At 36.8% G+C, this 13408-nt stretch overlaps 1 protein-coding gene across 1 annotated transcript in view; it reads left to right on the forward strand.

Annotated features, from left to right (window-relative positions):
• Positions 1-13408, forward strand: part of LOC147370576 (transmembrane protease serine 11F-like) — a 116120-nt gene that overhangs the window by 39811 nt on the left and 62901 nt on the right. The gene's annotated exons all lie outside the window — the stretch shown is intronic.

The following is a 13408-nucleotide window of genomic DNA, read 5'->3' on the forward strand; positions in this document are numbered from 1 at the left end:
GCGATTCCTTTAAAAACAAAAAATAGAGCTACTGTATGGTTCAGCAATCATAAGTCTGTGAGTCAGTTTCTATTTTGTAAATTAGTTCATTTGTATCCTTTTTTTCCCTTAGATTCCACATATAAGTGATAACATATGATATTTGTCTTTCTTTGTCTGACTTACTTCTCTAAGTATGATAATCTCCATCCATCTTTGTCGCTGCAAATGGCATTATTTCATTCTTTTTAATGGCTAAGTATTACATTGTAAACCTGTATCACATCTTTTTTTATCCATTCATCTGTTGATGGATACTTGGGTTGTTTCTATGTCTTGGCTATTGTAAACCACGTGTAATGAACACTGGGGTCCCTGTATCCTTTTGAATCAAGGTTTTCTCTGGATATATGCCCAGAAGTGAGATTGCTGAATCATACTGTAGCTCTATTTTTTGTTTTTAAAGGAATCTCCATACTATTCTCCACAGTGGCTGTACCAATTTATATTCCCCCCAACAGTGTAGGAAGGTTCCCTTTACTCCACACTCTCTCCAGCACCCATTGTTTGTAGATTTTTTGATGATAGTCATTCTGACCAATGTGAGGTGATATCTCATTGTAGCTTTGATTTGCATTTCTCTAATAATTAGTGGTGTTGAGCCTCTTTTTATGTGTACCTTGGCCATCTGTATATCTTCTTTGGAGAAATTTCTCTTTTGTCTTCTGCCCAATTTTTTTTTTATTGTTTTGATAATATTAAGCCTCATGAAATGTTTGTAAATTTTGGAAATTAACACCTTGTTGGTTGCTTAAATATTACTTATAAATGATCTGTAACAATGTGGAAGATACGGCTAATTATTTTAATGAAAAAGAATTTATTCATTTACAAATTTATAGTTTTTGAATAGATTTTTTGATAGTGTTATATATACCTTATTTATATTATGGGGATCTATTTGTGTTGATTATCTCAGAAACCTCCAGTGGTTAGACATGTGCATGGCTGAAGCAAAGTTGCAGTTTATTAAAAAAATATATAGTAAAGCCAATTATTGCTATATATTTGCCTTACTAACCAACTCAAATAAGCTGAACTAGATACTATTGCTGATATTTGAAAGCCAGAGTTCATATTTAAGCATCAATCTACATTTCTTCAAACTAAAAAAATCTTTCTAATTCCTCCCAATTTTTTTAAGTGGATCAGGAATTCAAGGACCCTAATGTGCATATCTTTAAACTAACAAGGATAAGAGATACTATTAATGATTGCCTTTCTGAAAGTAGTTTTATAAATTTTAAATAAGGTGCCATTCATTCAACAGGCTGTGTGGTAAGATTTGTTCTAAATGCCTGGAACTGGATTATCTACTTTAACTATGTGTTGTCCATTCATTAAAATAAACATTATTTAGAATCAAATTGATTAGAATTACATTTTCTATGATTTGTGTTGCATTTGCTAATGCTAATGTTACATTTATAATGCCTAATTTCATCAGGAAAACTATATAAAAACCAGATTCCAAATGCTGCAGTATATTTAATGAAATATGATTTATTATACATACAGCCATGAAATAAGCTTTTTTTCTGGATGTAGTTCCTTTTCAAAATTTTATCTATAGGGAAATGTAATTTTTTTTTTCTTCTTTTTCTCTTTTTTCCCCATTTTAGGGAAGTTTTCAACTATTATCTCCTCAAGTATTTTCTCATGGTCTTTCTTTTTGTCTTCTTCTTCTGGAACCCCTATGATTCGAATGTTGTAGCGTTTAATATTGTCCTGGAGGTCTCTGAGATTGTCCTCATTTCTTTTAATTCGTTTTTCTTTTATCCTCTCTGATTCATTTATTTCTACCATTCTATCTTCTAATTCACTAATCCTGTCTTCTGCCTCTGTTATTCTACTATTTGTTGCCTCCAGAGTGTTTTTAATTTCACTTATTGCATTATTCATTATATATTGACTCTTTTTTATTTCTTCTAGGTCCTTGTTAAACCTTTCTTGCATCTTCTCAATCCTTGTCTCCAGGCTATTTATCTGTGATTCCATTTTAGTTTCAAGATTTTGGATCAATTTCACTATCATTATTCAGAATTCTTTATCAGGTAGATTCCCTATCTCTTCCTCTTTTGTTTGGTTTGGTGGGCATTTATCCTGTTCCTTTATCTGCTGAGTATTCCTCTGTCTCTTCATCTTGTTTAAATTGCTGAGTTTGGGGTGTCCTTTCTGTATTCTGGCAGTTTGTGGAGTTCTCTTTATTGTGGCGTTTCCTCACTGTGTGTGGGTTTGTACAGGTGGCTTGTCAAGGTTTCCTGGTTAGGGAAGCTTGTGTCGGTGTTCTGGTGGGTGGAGCTGTATTTCTTCTCTCTCCTTTCGAAGAGTTGGGTTGCTTTTCTGGGTGCCTGATGTCCTCTGCCGGCATTCAGAAGTTGTTTTGTGGAATTTACTCGACGTTTAAATGCTCTTTTGATGAATTTGTGGGGGAGAAAGTGTTCTCCCCGTCCTACTCCTCCGCCATCTTGGCTCCTCCCCCTACTCATTACCTCTTTTACATCTGGCCCTTTAGAAATGTGACAGATTCTGGAGCATGTTAATTTTGTTTATTTAATATGCAGATTATAATAATTGTTGCTCTCTCTTATCTAGGACATTTACATCTTAATCATAGCTCCTCCTTCTGAACTGGATTGCAAAATACCACTGAAATGCAAACCTTTATGCCTGTCAACCTAACAGGAAACTAAGGAAAGGAAGGAAATGTAATATTATAATAAATTGATTAATAGATTTTCATGCAAATATAGAAGGAAATTTCTATTGACCTATTTATAGAGATAAAAGTAGGATCTCTCAGAAAATGAAATTCAATAATAGAACCCTAGTCATTATTATAAAGGGAGAATGGATAGTGGCTCAGATGGTAAAGAATCTTCCTGCACTGCAGGATCCCAGGGTCAGGAAGATCCCCTGGAGAAGGGAATGACTACCCACTCCAGTATTTTTGCCAGGGGAATTCCATGAACAGAGGAGCCTGGAGGGCTACAATCCATGGGATCTCAAAGAGTAGGACACAACTGAGCAAATAACACTTTCACACTTTCATTCTTACAAAGACAAAATTTAGTAGTTACATTTTTTAAGCTATACACACAGTTTGTCGGTTTTCTCTAAAAGCTCAGGAAATACAGCTTAATTATTCAATGTAAAATTATAGCTATTGCTGCTGCTGCTGCTAAGTGTCTTTAAATTTCTAGGAATTAGATGGTTTTACTGTAGCAAAGAGCTATCAAGTAACCACTTAATGTATACTTAGACCTTCAAAAAATAAAAAATGACTTTTTAGAAAAACTATAAATCTAATGAAATAGCATTTGGGCTGTATGATATTGGGTTAGCCAAAAAGCTTGTTCAAGTTTTTCCATAAGAGCTTATGGAAAAACTCAAATGAACCTTTTGGCCATCATAATAGTTTAGTTCACTGGTCAATGATATGGCAGCTCAACTTTTGAGGGGAAAATTCCAAGAATGAGAAACTCTTACATTTCTTCTTCATATGCAAGCACTCTAACCTACTCATTACCTCTTTTACATCTGGCCCTTTAGAAATGTGACAGATTCTGGAGCATGTTAATTTTGTTTATTTAATATGCAGATTATAATAATTGTTGCTCTCTCTTATCTAGGACATTTACATCTTAATCATAGCTCCTCCTTCTGAACTGGATTGCAAAATACCACTGAAATGCAAACCTTTATGCCTGTCAACCTAACAGGAAACTAAGGAAAGAAAACTGGTTGCTTATTGAAAGCAACTGTGTTTTTAAAATACGTATTTATGCATTTAATTATTTATTTTACCAGAGACAAAATAGCAATACCACGTTCTTTTTGGCAATATGTGTGTATGGGAAAGCAAAAGTCGCTCAGTCATGTCTAACTCTTTGCAACCCCATGGATTCTACAGTCCATGGAATTCTCCAGACCAGAACACTGGAGTGGGTAACCTTTCCTTTCTACAGGAGATGTTCCAGACCCAGGGATAGAACCCAGGTCTCCCACATTGCAAGCAGATTCTTTACCCGCTGTGCCACAAGGGAAGCCTAAGAATACTGAAATGGGTAGCCTATCCCTTCTGCAGGGGATCTTCCTGACCCAGGAATCAAACCGGGGTCTCCTGCATTGCAGGCAGATTATTTACCAACTGAGCTATCGGGGAAGCCGACAATATGTGTGTATACAAGTGTGTATATAAAGTATGTATTTATTGCAAGTTCAATTTATTGTAAGATTGCACTTTATATAAACTATTTGGTTTCTGATTAGGAGACAAAATTCTGAAGATTTTTTTAAGGATGGATGCTAAAAACATTAAGCATCAATAAACATTCTAAATATTTGTCAGAGGAGTGCGTGCTTAACAGGTTACAAATTCTTTTTTAGTGATTTAACTCTGCTTTTGTCCCCTAAGATGCTCTAATAAACTCAGTTTCAAGTAACAGAATTTGATTTCTCAAGAAGCATTTTATGCTGTGTTGGGTAAGAATGGTTAAAATTACTTTAGTTCAAAGAAATGGGACTAGAGTTTGTTTGTTTGTTTGTTTTTAAGAATTTATTGAGAGTCTATTGAGCTATCATAATTTTTTTTAAAAAGCTAACATGGGAGGTATGGATCCAGTCAGCTGAGAGTGTTACATATAAAGGAAGGTAAAATTTGTATGTAATTTCTTGAAATTTAGCATTTTTCTTTTCAATTTCTCTTTTGCCAATATTTGAAAAGAGAACTCCTGGGCCATTTTTGAGGACAAACATACCTTGCCTGTCACCTAATCTGAAGTTCAAAAACCTAGTGGAAAAAATCTTGTCTTTCCCTTGTTAGGTGACGTATTTGTCCACAGTTTCAGGGGACTGAAAGTAGAACCTCAGAGCAGGGATTCTTTTGTTTTAACTGGAGGATAATTGCTTTACAACATTGCGTTGGTTTCTGCTGTATATCAGCATGGATCAGCCATAGGTACACATATGTCCCCTCCCTCTTGAACCTCCCTTCCACCTCCCACCCCACCCCACCAGTGTCACAGAGCCCTGAATTTGAGCTCCTTGCTTCATACAGCAAATTCTCACTGGCTCTCTATTTTACATACAGTAATGTATATGTTTTAATGCTACTTTCTCAAATCGTTCTACCCACTCATTCCTCCACTGTGTCCACCAGTCTGTTTTTTATGTCTGCGCTCCTTTGCTGCCCTCAGACAAGGAATTCTTAATTTGACTCTGGGAAGTTACACTATGGTTACTATTAATTGATCTTAATTATGTGTCAGATGTTGATTTATACCCTCCTTGTCTTCCTGAAATGCTGGCAAGTTGTGAATCTGAGGTTTATTGTGTTTTGTATTCATAGTTGAAATTTCCAAGTGAATAAGTTTCTGATTAATGCTAAGCAAGGGCCTTTTGGAAATACAAAAGAAGCAGAAAACCTCTACCTTTTAGGATTTTACAATCTTGGGAAGTAAATTTTAATCACACAAGGAATATTAAATTAGCATTCAATTAAGCAGTGAACACTGTAATAGTCTATTAAATACTGGTGGAAAAGACAGAAGAATATTAATAATATGCTAGGATGCTTATATATAATCATTGCTGGAAGCATTTCTAGAATTTGTATACCTTTTATCTATATAGTATTCCTATTGTTGCTGTTTTTTCAACATTGTCACAATTACTACATTTAGAAAATATTTAGCATAATGTGATATAAATCTACATATACATTATTACACCATAATGAACTTCAGTGGAGTAGGAAATGACAATCCACTTTAGTATTCTTGCCTGGAGAATCCCATAGACAGAGGAGCATGGTGGGCTATAGTCCATAGAGTCACAAGGAGTTGAACACGTAACTTTGTACACACACATGCATGCATTAACTTAAAATACTATAAAATTGGCCAGATTTAAGAAGCTAATTTTGAACACTCATATACTAAAATTTTTGTGGAATGATTTTGCATTTCTTTTTGCAATAACTATAGGCTGTTTTCTTTCATGCTCACTATGTTTCATACACACTTGTCATATCAGTAACATGAACTAACCAAGCTCCTACTCATCTAACACACACTGCTTTCTCTTCCTTGTAAGCTTCACCTAATCAGAGAATCCTTTAGGTTTTGGTTCGAATGGCCTCAGGGGAAATCTTCCCTGATCCCTTGCTCTATTTTTTTAAATTAATTTTTTTTTCATTGAAGTAAAGTTGATTAACAATATTGTATTAGTTTCTGGAGTACAGCATCAGTTCAGTTCAGTCACTCAGTCGTGTCCAACTCTTTGTGACCCCATCAATTGCAGCATGCCAGGCCTCCCTGTCCATCACCAACTCCCAGAGTTCATTCAGACTCACGTCCATTGAGTCAGTGATGCCATCCAGCCATCTCATCCTCTGTCGTCCCCTTCTCCTCCTGCCCCCAATCCCTCCCAGCATCTGAGTCTTTTCCAATGAGTCATCTCTTCACGTGAGGTGGCCAAAGTACTGGAGTTTCAGCTTTAGCATCATTCCTTCCAAAGAACACCCAGGGCTGATCTCCTTTAGAATGGACGGGTTGGATCTCTTTGCAGTCCAAGCGACTCTCAAGAGTCTTCTCCAACACCACAGTTCAAAAGCATTAATTCTTCAGTGCTCAGCTTTCTTCACAGTCCAACTCTCACATCCATACATGACCACAGGAAAAACCATAGCCTTGACCAGACAAACCTTTGTTGGCAAAGTAATGTCTCTGCTTTTCAATATGCTATCTAGGTTGGTCATAACTTTTCTTCCAAGGAGTAAGCGTCTTTTAATTTCATGGCTGCAGTCACCATCTGCAGTGATTTTGGAGCCCAAAAAGATAAAGTCTGACACTGTTTCCACTGTTTCCCCATCTATTTCCCATGAAGTGATGGGACCAGATGCCATGATCTTCGTTTTCTGAATGTTGAGCTTTAAGCCAACTTTTTCACTCTCCACTTTCACTTTCATCAAGAGGCTTTTTAGTTCCTCTTCACTTTCTGCCATAAGGGTGGTGTCATCTGCATATCTGAGGTTATTGATATTTCCCCCGGCAATCTTGATTCCAGCTTGTGCTTCAGTATTTTTACAAATGATATTCCATTAAAAGTTATTTTAAGATAATATCTATAACTCCCTTGGCTTTTAATGCTCTTGGAGGCAATATAGGCATACCTCATCTCATTTTACTTAATTTTATTGCACTTTACAGATACTGTATTTTTTAACAAATTAAAGGTTAGTGGCAACCTAATATCTAGCAAGTATACTGATACCATTCTTCAATAGCATTTGCTCACTTTGTGTCTCTGTGTCACATTATGTTAATTTTCACAATATTTCAAACTTTTTTATTATTATATTTGCTATGGTGGTCTGTGGTCAGTATCTCTGATGTTACTATTGTAAATATTTTGGACACCACAAATTGTGCCTATGTAAGATAGTGAACTTAATTGATAAATGTGTGTGTTCTGATTGTTCCATCCACTAGCTGTTTCCCCTTTTCTCTTTCTCTCCTCAGGCCTCCCTATTCCCTAAAATAAAACAATATTGAAATTAGGCCACTTTCTAACCCTACAATAGTCTCAAAGTGTTCAAATGAAAGGACCAGTCATATATCTCTTGCTTTAAGTCAAATCTAGAAATGATTAAGCTTAGTGAGGAAGGCATGTTGAAAGCCTGTATACAGGCCAGAAGCTAGGTCTCTTGTATCAGTTAGCCAAGCTGTGAATGCAAAGGAAAAGATCTTGAAGGAACTTTAAAGTGCTACTCCTGTGAATATATGGATGAAAAGAAACAGCTTTATTGCTCATATGGAGAAAGTTTTAGTGTCTGAATAGAAGATCAAACCAGTTGCAACATTCCTTTAGGCCAAAGCCAAGGTCCTAATTCTTTTTAATTCTATGACGTCTAAGAGAAGTAAAGAAACTACAGAAGAAAAGTTTGAAGCCAGCAGAGGTGGGTTCACGAGGTTTAAGGAAAGAAGCCATCTTCAGAACATGAAGGTGCGAAGTTGAGCAACAAGTGCTGATGCATTATACAAGCTTCAGTAAATTATCTTGAAGATCTAGCTAAGATAATTTATGAAGGTGGCAACACCGAACAACAGATTTTCAATGTAAATGAAACAGTGCTATATTGGAAGAAGATGGCATCTAGGGCTTTCAGAGCTAGAGATAAGTCAATGCCTGCCTTCAAAGTTTCAAAAGACAGGTGGGTTCTCTTGTTAGGGGCTAATGCAGCTGGTAACTCTAAATTAAGGCCAATGCTAACTTATCATTCCAAAAAACCCTAGCGTCCTTAAGATTATGCTATATATCTCTGCCTGTAATTTATAAATGGAACAACAAAGCCTGGATGATAGCACATCTGTTTATAATATTGTTTACTGAATATTTTAAGCCCACTGTTGAGATCTACTGTTCAGAACAAAAAATTCCTTTCAAAATATTACTGCTAATGGACAAGGAACCTGGTCACTAAAGAGCACTGATAAATAAAATTTTTTATTATTATCAGATTTTATTTTACTATCATCATTATTATTATTTATTAACATAGCCATTCTTCAACCCATGAATCAAGGAGTAATTTTAAATTTCAATCTTATTATTTAAGAAATGCATTTTATAAAACTATAGTCATCACTCATTATCAGAGAAATGCAAATCAAAACCACTATGAGGTACCATTTCACACCAGTCAGAATGGCTGTGATCTAAAAGTCTACAAATAATAAATGCTGGAGAGGGTGTGGAGAAAAGGGAACTCTCTTACACTGTTGGTGGGAATGCAAACTAGTACAGCCACTATGGAGAACAGTGTGGAGATTCCTTAAAAAACTGGAAATAGAACTGCCTTATGATCCAGCAATCCCACTGCTGGGCATACACACTGAGGAAACCAGAAGGGAAAGAGACACGTGTACCCCAATGTTCATTGCAGCACTGTTTATAATAGCCAGGACATGGAAGCAACCTAGATGTCCATCAGCAGATGAATGGATAAGAAAGCTGTGGTACATATACACAATGGAGTATTACTCAGCCATTAAAAAGAATACATTTGAATCAGTTCTAATGAGGTGGATGAAATTGGAGCCTATTATACAGAGTGAAGTAAGCCAGAAGGAAAAACATAAATACAGTATACTAACGCATATATAAGGAATTTAGAAAGATGGTAACGATAACCCGGTGTACGAGACAGCAAAAGAGACACTGATGTATAGAACAGTCTTATGGACTCTGTGGGAGAGGGAGAGGGTGGGAAGATTTGGGAGAATGGCATTGAAACATGTAAAATATCATGTAAGAAACGAGCTGCCAGTCCAGGTTTGATGCACGATACTGGATGCTTGGGGCTAGTGCACTGGGAAGACCCAGAGGGATGGTATGGGGAGGGAGGAGGGAGGAGGGTTCAGGATGGGGAACACATGTATACCTGTGGCGGATTTTTTTGATATTTGGCAAAACTAATACAATTATGTAAAGTTTAAAAATAAAATAAAATTAGAAAAAAAATAAAATTGGATTAAAAAAAAAAAAAAAACAAACTATAGTTGTCATGGGCTTCCGCAGTGGCTCAGTGGTAAAGAATCAACTTGAAGTACAGGAGAGGTGGATTGGATTCCTGGGTCAGAAAGATCCCCTGGAGGATTAAATGGTAGCCTACTCCAGTATTCTTGCCTGGGAAATCCCATGGACAGAGGATCCCAGTGGGCTAAAGTCCATAAAGCTGCAAAGAGTCAGACATGACTGAGCACACATACATACATAGTTGCCACAGATAATGATTCCTCTAATGGATCTAGGCAAACTAAATTAAAAACCTTCTGGAAAGGATTCACCAGTCTAGATATCATTAAGAATATTTGTGATTTATAAGAAGATGTCAAGTTGTCAACATTAACAGGAGCTCTGAAGAAGTAGATTTCAACCCACTTGGATAACTTTGAGGGATTCAAGACATCAGTGGAGGAAGGAACTGCAGATATGACAGAAATAGCAAGAGAACTAGAATTTGAAGTGGAACCTGGAAATGTGACTAATTTGCTACAATCTCATGATAAAACAGATGATGAGTTGCTCCTTATGGATGAGCAAAGAAATTGGTTTCTGGAGATGGAATATACTCCTCGTAAAGATGCTATGAAGATTGTTGAAATAACAAGGATTTAGAATATTACATAAATTTAGTTGATAAAGCAGTGGTAAGGTTCTAGCTTAAAGCTCAACATTCAGAAAACGAAGATCATGGCATCTGGTCCCATCACTTCATGGGAAATAGATGGGGAAACAGTGGAAACAGTGTCAGACTTTATTTTTGGGGGCTCCAAAATCACTGCAGATGGTGACTGCAGCCATGAAATTAAAAATGCTTACTCCTTGGAAGAAAAGTTATGACCAACTTAGATAGCATATTGAAAGCAGAGACATTACTTTGCCAACAAAGGTTTGTCTGGTCAAGGCTATTGTTTTTCCAGTGGTCATGTATGGATGTGAGAGTTGGACTGTGAAGAAAGCTGAGTGCCGAAGAATTGATGCTTTTGAACTGTGGTGTTGGAGAAGACTCTTGAGAGTCCCTTGGACTGCAAGGGGATCCAACCAGTCCAAGGCTGAAGGAGATCAGCCTTAGGATTTCTTTGGAGGGAATGATGCTGAAGCTGAAACTCCAGTACTTTGGCCACCTCACGTGAAGAGATGACTCATTGGAAAAGACTCTGATGGTGGGAGGGATTGGGGGCAGGAGGAGAAGGGGACGACAGAGGATGAGATGGCTGGATGGCATCACTGACTCAATGGACGTGAGTCTGAGTGAACTCCGGGAGTTGGTGATGGACAGGGAGGCCTGGCATGCTGCGATTCATGTGGTCTCAAAGAGTCGGACATGACTGAGCGACTGAACTGAGCTGAACTGAAGGTTCTAGAGAACTGACTCCAATTTTGAAACAAGTTCTACTATGGATATATGCTATCAAATCACATTGCATGCCACAGAGAAATCATTTGTCTTAGTAAGAGTCAATTAATGTGGCAAATTACATTGTCATTTTAAGAAATGTTCACATCCATCCCAACCATCAGCAACCACTACTGTCAGCAAGGCCTCAACATCAAGGCAAGAGCCTCCATCAGATAAAAGATTACAACTCACTGAAGACTAATATAATGATTAGCATTTTTTAGCAATAAAGTATTTTTAAATTAAGCTATGGACATTGCTTTTTTAGACATAATGTCATAGCATACTTAATGGGTTACAGTATAGTATCAACATAACTTTTATACACACTGAGAAACAAAGAACTTGTGTGACTTGCTTTATTGTGATATCTGATTTTATTGCGGTTATCTGGAACTGAACCTGTATCTCTGAGGTATAACTGTACTGCTTTTATAATTTCAGTATTCTTTCATCCAGTGATAATATATGAACATATTGTTCAATGTTTATATGTAATTTGCTATCCTGTAGCCTTTGTAAGCTTACATACTAGTCCCTTTCTGATCAATACTTAGATATTTTCTATATAATATACTAATAAAGGCAGTTTATTCTTTTCATTCTGTAGGTTCTAAATTTCTTTTTCTTGCTTCCCTGAACTGATTAGGACCTCCACTATGAATAGGAGTGATCCCTGCTGTGATCCCAGTCTTAGGGGAAAGCATTCAGGCCAATATTCAAGTGCATGTGCATTTTGTTTAATATTTTAAGTACACCAACTTCTTTTAAATGTCAAACATCACTATCACATTGCTATGACTCTGTTTTTAATAATGAAGTGGAAGTGTTCCTTAAAAAGACTAAAATGACATCATTTACTTGCTCAGTCGTGTCTGATTCTTTGCAATCCCATAGACTATAACCCGCCAAGGTCCTCTGACCATGAAATTTCCCAGGCAAGAATACTGAAGTGGATTGCCATTTCCTTCTCCAGGAGATCTTCCCCACCCAGGGGTTGAACCTGTGTCTCTTTCATGTCCTGTACTGGCAGATGGATTCTTTATCACTGTGCCATCTGGAAAGCCCTTTACACTAGATTTTTAAAATTTAAATGCAAATTAATGATGACAAAAGCTAGAATGGAAAGGTCTCCCTGTGAAGAGGAGCTTTTCATGTGACATGACCATTACTCTTGAGATTGTTCTAGGACCAACTAAAGGTTGCAACGTGGGTACTTCACAAACTACTTCCAGTAAATTTTTGGAGTTAAAAATATGTGGGTAACTTAGAAGGATAGTTATTTCCCTTTAATGCTGACTTACTGTGTTGAATAGGAAAAAAAAAAGTGGAAAATCAACATGAGAAAAAACTTCTTCCCTTGAGAAGCTTATATTATGCAGCTATGTGTCTCTTGTTTAGCTGTATAAACATTTGAAAAACGATTACAAAAAACTGAGTATATTTTTGACACAAATTTGGAGTTCAGCCTGATTAAGAGGTTTATGCTGCTGCTGCTGCTGCTGCTAAATCACTTCAGTCGTGTCCGACGGTGTGTGACCCACGGGGCAGCCCACCAGGCTCCCCCATCCCTGGGATTCTCCAGGCAAGAACACTGGAGTGGGTGATTCTTTGCAATCCCATAGACTATAACCCGCCAAGGTCCTCTGACCATGGAATTTCCCAAGCAAGAACACTGGAGTGGGTTGCCATTTCCTTCTCCACTGCATGAAAGTAAAAAGTGAAAGTGAAGTCACTCAGTCGTGTCCGACTCTTCGCGACCCCATGGTCTGGGGTCAGGCTCCTCTGTCCATGGGTTTTTCCAGGCAAGAGTACTGGAGTGGGGTGCCATTGCCTTCTCCAAAGAGGTTTATGCTATAAAGTACTAAAAGCAATGAATACTTCTGACAAGCTCTGAAGGTGACTGAGTTAAACGTTAAGTTCATTTACTCATCAAGTAGCTACTTGATATCTATCATGTGTGTGTAATTAAGGTAATGTATTTTAATTGAGGCCTAAAATAAGTAAATACATATATCATAATTTGGGTAATGATAAGTACAACAAAGAAAAATGAAAAAGAATAAAGAGATAGGAAGTGAGTTGGGCTATCAGCATAAGACAGGTTATTAGGGTAACCAGAGTGTCTTTATAAAGTAAGACATGTAGATATCTGGGGAGGGAGTACTTCAAGCAAAAGGAGAACCCTAATGCAAAGATGCAGGCAACATTTTTTAATGATTCAGAGTAAAATATTACCAGAATAACTGGGAGATAAGACATCTTGAATTATGAAATATTTGAAAATATAATGATACACATATGTTATATGTAGAACTGGGCCACCAAAATAGCACATTTATAATTTAATTTAATGGTAATATGGGACTAAATGTTATTTCTTAACTGTTTATGAAAACAAAC

This window comes from Bos grunniens, chromosome 6 (genome assembly GCF_055505025.1).
Source record: "Bos grunniens cultivar Pamir isolate PY7600 chromosome 6, Bosgru_T2T1.0, whole genome shotgun sequence".
NCBI classification, from domain to species: Eukaryota; Metazoa; Chordata; class Mammalia; order Artiodactyla; family Bovidae; genus Bos; species Bos grunniens.